Here is a 9,721-nt window from a genome sequence, read left to right as displayed (position 1 = left end):
ATAAGAAAAATATTTTTATAAACCTAACTCACGTGTGCTTCTGTGATGATTTTTGGTGATTTATTTGACATATTAGAACTTATTAAATAGAGTAATCTTGTTGAGTGAAAATCTGCCTGGATAGTTTAGCTGCTGAATTACTTGAACTATCATGAAAAGTGCATAACTAATCGATGCTTGCTATGTTTTGACCAAATTGCCCTTGTGGGGGATAATTGCTAGTAATGTACAATGTTAATACTTGACACTTAAGTAGTTGTTCACACATGTAACGTATCACCAACGTGTTTGTCGAGTCGCACTTATTTCACAAACGAAACACGAAACGCATCTCATGCATAAGTTGTATGTGTCGAGTCTAGGGACTCACTCGTAGTTCAATACTTAGAAAATCTCATTTTTGTTTTAGAGCACTAGTGAGGATTTTCTGTGACGCAGACCTCTCTCGGATTCTTTTTGATTTTCTTCGCAAACAGTGAGTTTCACGACCCTTTTTTACTCTTTTTAAAGGCTTTTATTTAGGGGAGATAACATACTCAAACGCTGTAGATTTTGTTAGTTTTTATATATCACTTGTAAGGCTAAGTGGCAAACAAACCAATTAAAGTCCTTCATAACATCGAACCGGTTAATATTTGGATAATAGCGAGTCACTGTTGAGTAGTACTACTGGGTTTGACAAACCCCGCCCAACTCTAAGCTCGACTGTAGGTCGAGTGGGTGTAATCTTGGCTAACACATTACCATGGTCGTGGTAGACATGGTGGCAAGGCAATTGATAAACAGTCAGCTTCGGTGTCGAACGCAAGTAATAAAAAACTAACTTTTATACGTCCAAAAATTACAAACTCAGACTTTTCAGAAACTAGACTCGACCTAGTATATTATAGAATCAACAATCACATCAAAACATAACATTAACATTGAGTTACAACCATTTAAGAATGAATTCAAGAATCTGTCCAACAACAGTTTTCATTAAAACTCAACAAACTAATAACCTTTGCATTATAACTCATACATACAACCCCTTAGATGCATAATCCACCCACCATGCATCTAAAAATCACTTTGCATACACAATTAGGGTTTTACTTCAAAGTTCAATTTCAAGAAACATGCAATTAACATTCAATAACAACACAACTAGTTATCAATTCACTAGTAATCATCAACAAACACATAATTAAACCCTAACTCATGTTAAATCATCACTTTCAAGATTTAGGGTTTTGATTAACTCATTCAATAGCATAATTAAACACATAGAATGACTATAGAAGATGTTAATTACCTATCTTGCACCTTGGATCATTCAAAAAAACTTGAAAATCCTTGAATGTGTGTGTGGTGTGTGTTCACGGTCGACAAGAGGGAGGGGGAAGAGGGAGGCCGATCGTACAAGGAGGGATAGATGGATTAGGGTTATGTAATAATATGTTGTTTATATGTTTATTAAATATAATACATGTTACACTTTACCCCTTGCACTTCTAGTTACTCGATTTCTAGCACAACTTAGTTAATACCATTCATAATTAATTTCATACACGTAAATATCAAGTAACACATAACTTAACACATAGTTATAAAATACTTGTTCATGATATTTATTGTTCGTTCACCAACGGTTTGAGTTGACTCATGTGTGTTTCGGTGAAATTCCGAAAGACTACTTGTGTAGTGATTGTCATGCGTCATCTAAACCCTAGTTTAAATGTAATGAGATATGCGTTACAGTTCGTGTGATCTTAAGTTTGAATTAACGGAGTTCGGATTAACGGAGTTAACCTGAAATTGACGAGTGTCACAAACGATCACCACTCTTCGACAATTGACGACACACCTTTCGAGAACCAACACCTCCTTGGTTGTATGTGGGTGGAGGGTGGCATATACTTTGAGGAAACGTTGGCACGGAAATCAAGGAAATCGGGCAGACTTATCGAGGTATTATGGCACGAACTTCGAGGTATGATAATATGGCTAGAGAGATGTTAGAGAGAGAGAGATATGTGTGAGTTTTGGTGTGCCTTGAATGAGATCCCGGACTTGATATTTATAGGAAAAATCTAGGAACACATCGCGGTACGCGATGACCTTCTGGGCACCCGTCGCGTACCGCGACGTAGCCCTGGCCAGTCACACACTAGACCTGCCTTGTGGCAGACGTTGCGCCACGTGGCGGCAGTGTTGCCACGTGGTGACACCTGGCAGCAGATGATGCCACCGTGTGCCACGTGGCACACGTGTCACAATGTGTCAGACCACATCATCGCGATACGCGATGACGTTGGTTCAACAGCGATCGCGTATTGCTGTTGACCCTTCCAGAAGTTTTGACCAAGCTCCATCGCGGTACGCGATGGGCTTGTCTTTTGTGTTGTCGCGTATCGCGATAGGACAAGAAAACATAATTTTCACTTTAAACCCTAAAGTTTGAAATTTGGCATTTTTAGCCCCTTGACTTTGGAAAGTTGACTTTTTGAACTCGAAATTTTCACAATGTTACAGTGAAGTTGTTCTAACTTCACTAAAAGTTGAAGTTGTTCCTAACTTCACCAACAGGTGTAGTTGTTCCTAACTTCACCTATGGTGAAGTTGGCTCCGTCCACAACTTCTCCCCGGCTGGTCAGAATTGCATAGCGACGGTCATAAATTGCACCAACAAATGTGTTATATAGTTTGACTTTCACCAACTATTCAAAAACCAAAATTTAATGAATTTGACCATTTAATAAATTTTCAATATTAATACCTTAAATAAAAAAAAATTATTTTTAACAACCATTTCAAAATATTTCAAGTTTTAATGTCAGATTCAATTAAATCTATTAATATATTTATTCCTAAATATCAAAAATAAATATATATTAAATGTATATTTATTTAATTCGGTTTTTATATAATACATTTAATTTATGGTTAATATTCATAACATATTTAAACACTTATAATTATTTTGTATATTTGACCCTTTTTTAATTATGTCTAAATTTCAAGATTCATACCTATAGTAAAACCGCCATATTTTCTATAACCAATCAAATACGAAATTAGAAATTAAAAACAAACTTTTACAAATTGAATGTCATGTATAAAATAAAACCCATTTTAATAATACAAAAATAAAAAAAAATCATTTTTTTAAAGTTTATTTATTACAATACAACGGTACTAATTATTTTTTTGAAGTTTACTAATAATTTTTTTTATTCATAAAGTGAACTTTAGCATTTGATTTAATAGATATAACAAAAAAATTTATTGAATATTTCTGATACAAAAGTTAAAATAAAAATTCTTTTATAACAATTTGTATATTTATTGATTATAGTTTTTATATAATTATATGTTTTTATTTATATACAAAGCATGTGTTTTTTCTTCATTCCAAATCTTATTGACAAAATGTAACATCCCAAATATTATAATATTAAATAAAGAAAGTTGTGTTAAGTTGTCGTGTGCTAATTAATATTAACTAGCATATAATAAGGAAAAAATCATGGACTTGGATTAATTAAGGTGGATTAAAGGGTAATGTGCTTAGGTCCATGGGCTTTAAGGGTTCTAAATACCCCCTTAAACCATCCTAAAACCCTAACTCTCATTCCAACCCTTCCATATTGCCTACACACTCAACAAACACACACATACACCTACACACTTGCAGCCGAGAGAGTTGAGAGGAATCCGAGATCAAGCGGATGCTAGTTCTTGTAGATCTTTATTGTACAAGCTTATACAAGATCTAGAGTTCATAGACAAGCTAAAAGAGATCCAAACGAACACAAAAGGTATGTTCTTGACCTTTAAAGTTTACGTTTTTATAAACGTTTAGCCTTGAAACTTAGAACGAGAATACATCGGGTATAAACGAAACGTAAAGTTGTAAACTTGATGCTAAAACGAGACTAATGAACCCATAAACTTGTGCGGCTCGATTAAATGAACCCTTAAAACTAGTATTGAACGTTTGGAGCTTAAAGGTCCAAACTTTATGCGTTTTCGGGCCAAATCTTATCCAAAAACGACCATAGGATGGATCGTGGGTTGGTTAGATATCATACCCAAAGATTTCACGTTAAAACGAAGATGATTATGGGAGTTTTGGATGAGCTGTAGTTGCTGCTGGGCAACTTCGCCTGCAGCTAACTTCGCTGGACATAAGTTCGCCTATGGTTAACCTCGCTGGAGACAAGTTCGCCTATGGTTAACTTCGCTGCTATAAGTTCGCTGTTGATAAGTTCGCTACTAGCTAAGTTCGCTGATGTTAAGTTCGCTACTAACTAAGTTCGCTGATGTTAACTTCTCCAGTAGCTAAGTTCGCTGATGTTAACTTTGCCAGTAGCTAAGATCACTTAAGTTAAAGTTCGGTAACGAATCAGATAGCTTAACCCCAGCCAGGGGCTCTGCCCCTTGGACCCCGCTAGAGGCTGCCGCCCCTAGAACCCCGCTGCCAGGGGCGCTGCCCCCGGACCCCCGTTCGTTGAGGGTTATAATTAGACCAGGAACGCGTTATGGGTAGTGATAGTTAATTGATACGTACAATTGTTATATAGTTAGTCGCGCACAGCTAAAGAGAAGGACAACCGTTAACAATGAACGTTACCGCATTCAGGTGAGTTTCTAGCCCCACTCCTTGTTATGTCTTTCGGGGCTGTGTGCATACTCGATGTGATTAGTTAATATACTTACCTCAAGTGGTAAGTGTATGTCATATATGATATATGTGATAGATATGAATGATTGATTGTCGGTACGCGAATGATCTTCGGATATTGCGCGTACTGTCAGGTTGTAAATAAAGATATGAATGTTATATATGGATGATATATGATCGTTATAAATGAATGCTTGTCGGGGTGTGAACGATCTTCGGTTATTGCACGTAACGACAATGAGTATGATTGTTAAATGAATGATGTGAAGAACGCCCAGTGTGTTCTTATGTTACGATGCAATTATTGTATATGCAAAGTAAGTGTATGCAGGTACAGGAATGGTGAATGAGTTCTACATCTGACATAGTAAGTTAGGATGGCAAATCCCTCTAACTTCCGTTGGACATGGACTTGGCATGTGGTGGCGTAGTTAAGGACTGCGAGCCTTATACGTGTTATAGATGATAGACGAGAACGTAGTTAAGGAATGCGGACCTTATACGTACTTCAGTTAAGAGCCAACATAGGAAAGGACTGAGGACCTTATACGTGTTGTGTTGTGGTAGCATAGGGGAGGACTGTGGACCTCGTACGTGCTATGAATTAGGTTGCAACATAGGGAAGGACGGTGGACCTTGTACGTGTTGTTAATGTAGGATGGTATAGGGAAGGACTGCGGACCTTGCACATACCTTGATCGGTGAACATAGGTAAGGACTGCGGACCTTTTACGTGTTCACGACCTTGAGTATAGGTATAGACGGTGGACTATGAACATACTCTCGGTGTACTGAGGTAATTGATAGTATGTATGTATGTATGTATGTATGTATGATAGAAGGGTAACAAGTTAAGTATGGATATGTATATTCGGATATGTACGTATGGATGATATGTGTATGTATTGTATGTCTCCTGATTAACTAGAACTCACTCAGCGTAGCTGACTTTTAGTATGCACGAGGTGAATATGTTTATGAGCTAGCATGAGGAGGGCACGTGGCATGGATTGAACGGCTGGCATCTGAAGATAGAAGAAATGATGTTTTAAATATGAGGTTTTATGTTATGGATTTGAAGGAAAGATTGAATGTTTTGTAATAAATGATTGATATTTTATATTCCGCGCAAAGTTTTAATAAACTCTAATTTGTAGAACTATGTTTATGAGTAAATCCGACGCTGAAGTAGGGCTACCGGGAACGGGGCCTTACACAAAACTACAATTAAAATTTGTCAAATTCTAGCAATAATCTATTTGTAGTCGTATCTCAAACTCAAAAAACATTATTTGACCAATTCTCATTGACATTTAAAAGATTTTGATATTTCCCAATCTTAGAAAAGTTTACATTTTTTTATTTGACAATTTTATAATTATGTCTAAATGTCAAGATGCATATGCCTAAAAATAGCATCAATTGACTTCTTGAATTTCTGTATCTTAAGCATTTTGTTATTCCATAATTATTATCAAATTAACTCACTTTCTGTTGTTACAATATTTTATAAAATAACAAACCATTATTGGTTGAGTCAAAAATCAATATTCGTTTTACACAATAACATAAAACGTAAAACACAATGGTAAATACACAGTGATCTTAAACGTAAACACAATGGTAAATACTACACAATGACCTTAACAAAATGCAAAATGAACGTAATACACAACGACTAAAACACAAAGATGAGTATAAAGACACAATAACGAACAATAGACAAAATAATGAGCATAAAGAAATAATGACTTACTTTTTATTTTAAATTTAATCTTTAACATGTGTAACGATTATAAAACACAAACTTAATTAAAAAAACACAATGACAAACCAATAACACAATGTATAAAACCAACTATTTTTTTATTTTTATTTTTATTTTTACAACAATATGTTACTCAATTATGATAAAAAACGCTTATTATTATGCTGAAATTGTTCTTAAAAAAATTGGTATATGATAAAGTTATTAACGTTTTAAAATTAATGGGAAATTGATATGTGGAGAAAGAAAGTCAACAAATATGGACTATTCTATATATGTCTATTCTATCATTTTTTTATTCTCAAATTAATCACAACCATTCAAATTAAAGATCAATGGACTAAATTACTTCTCACACTTCTCATTTTTTTTACTTTGTATTTTTACCTAACCCTCGTGTAAGTAACCATTTGAGTTTGTGTAAAAGTTTGGATCAGTTATATAGTTTTCTCAAAGTTAGTGACCAAAAATGAGATACGCACATATCACATGGACCATCCATGTACTTTACTACTAAAATTAGATCCAAACTAGTGGGTTGTCCCTCCGCGTTTTGGCAGGGTTTTGATGATGATTACGATGCGTCATACGTTTATGTCGTGCATTATTTTTGCAAAAACCAATCACAAAATATTATTCAAGCTCCCATGATGACACACCTGGATCAATCACTTTAAACAGCCTGCCTATGACAACATCATATATTAGTCCTCATCGAGGATATTACATCTCCGTCCTGTTCACTTGATCAAGCTTTGATAGAGCAACATTTGGTATCTCGTTAACTTGGAAGTAAGCATCATCGAAGAAAAACTATCCTTCATGATATCTGCGATCAAAGTAATCGCATAACCAAAACATTAGTCCCACATCACGAAACCAAAACATTAGTTCCACATACACTTCATGAACTACAATATAAATTGTCTTACTACTATTTTGATTTATTGACCAAAAAATTTAAACCTAGGTAACATAAATCCTATATTATTTTAAAACATAAAACTACCTGACTATCAGAAATCTTTTTAGAAATAAGAAGTATCTACTTTCAGAGTTTAAAAGCATTGATTTTAGATAACAGCCATAGACATGTCTTAGCCTTTCATTGATATTAAACTGATAAAAACTGCAGGTCATATAATTAAATCCAAAAAATTGATTACCATCATTTATATGTGCGTAAACTCTTCTTGATCGTTAATTTTCTTAGCAACCGACACACCCATATTATTTGACTGTAATAAATTGTTTTTAACATCATGTTAATTACTTAAACTCACTAGTGTTTTAAGTACAGTTTAAAAAAGAAATTCACAACTCCCAATTGATAACATGTTAGGCGCGAAACATTTACCTCTTTTTCAGAACTTCAGTCTCTTTGATATATGGTTCACATATACAACAGTTGCAAATGAAGAGGTTGAACCGAGCTGACGACAATCTGCATAAAGAAATAATAGATAGGTGAAGACTTGAGGTACATGGATTTATGAATGTTTGACTTCATGATATTAAAAGATACAATTGACCTTCAAAATTCACGGTTGGCAATTCTATTGGAACTTAGGAACAAAAGCAAACATGAATTACATGATATTGGGGTCAAATATGGCACCAAGGGCATTTTGGTCGAACTGCAGGTTTAGAAAAGTCAGATCCGGGTTAATTACCATTGAAGACACAGTGAGTAAAATTGTCGCTCAGATGAGCCGAGGCCCATCATCATAGCTAAAGTCATAGGCAATAAAGACGCGGCTCATATGAGCTGAGGCATTTCATATTAGCCCAAACCATAGTGTAGTATATTGCATCTCAGATGATCCGAAGCCACTCATCATAGCCAAAAGCCCGAAACCATAGCGAACAAAATCATGGCTCAGATACGTGATCATCATTGCCCTTATAAATCAAGCAGGCCCAAAGCCGGCCATGAAGCCGCCGACAAAACACTGACTCACAATCAATTGACAATAGGCAACCATAACAGACAATTGTCATCACCACCACCACCGCCACCGCCACATAGGGTTTCGAAATCAAACCCAACAACAGCAGGCGACGACAACGATTACGATGGAGGAAAGAAGCAGGTAGAAATCGCGTCCATGAAAACCTCGAATCTATCATTGTCAAGGAGAGAGAGAGGATGGAAACTAAGAAATCTAGAGTGGGCCGCAGAGAGTAACATGTGTATAGAAGGTGGGATAAGTGTCAAAATAACAGATAGGCTGGATAACATCAGCCATGTACATATAACTAAAGCGTAAGTTACAACTCGTGATGCAAAGAGTCCCCGAAAATGTAATATTATAAATTAATTTAAAAGGGCTAAGAGCATTCTCAACCCATTCCTTAAAATTACATGAGTTGATTTTGTAAATTATAAGGTAGGGTTGTGAGTGCAAATTATATGGTTGAGAGGAAATGTAGTGAATTTTGTAAATTTGAGGAAACTTCGTTTGCAGCTATTTATTTTTTTAATATTTGTTGAATTGGTTATGAGTAGAGAAGAGAGAAAACTGTAATGATAAATGTATAAAAAATATTATTTAGAGAAAGATGTAATGTTTTTTTGTGAGATTATAGAGATAAATAAGATGGACAAACTGGGAGTGCTCTAAGTCATTTTCATGTACTTCTTCTATCCCATTAAAAGTGTTTACATTTCTTTTTTATTTATTTCATTACAAATGTTCACTTTCAAAATTTATTAGCTAATTTTCATGTTTACCTTTAAACATACAGAACTAACATTAATAAACAATATTTGTTTACCCAATTTCAAACGACATTATTATCATTTGGTAAACAAAAAAAAACAATAATTTAATCTACGTAAAACTCTTTGTTTTTCAAACTAAGACATTTTGATCGAGATGGAGGGAGTAGTTGCTACATCATATGTCACATCATCATAAACAAACAGAGTTAATGATTCGTTAGTATGATATCATTATTCCAGTAACAAAATTCAAAGTCTGGATTGCCATTATTTAGATTAGGTGTATTGGTTTATATAAATTTAAATATCTTTTGGTCGTTGATGATCCCAACTAACGATTTGCCTGATAGTGATCCCACCTTTTATCATATTTGTTTCTAGCGGACCGTGACTAACAAAATTCCAACGCCGTTAGTTGCAGGTTACTGGAAAAATATTTTTTTGCCAAAAACTCACATTTTTTCTAGGAATACTCAACATTTTTATCCTAACCATCTTTGTAACCTTAGATCAGACATGCAAGAACCTTTTTCTAGTACGTAAAAGCCGCCAAATATTGAGG

Source organism: Bidens hawaiensis, unplaced genomic scaffold (assembly GCF_021521415.1).
Source record: "Bidens hawaiensis isolate Kalapana, Puna unplaced genomic scaffold, B.hawaiensis_p1.1 tig00026891_1, whole genome shotgun sequence".
Lineage (NCBI taxonomy): Eukaryota > Viridiplantae > Streptophyta > Magnoliopsida > Asterales > Asteraceae > Bidens > Bidens hawaiensis.
Note: the sequence above shows the minus strand (reverse complement) of the source record.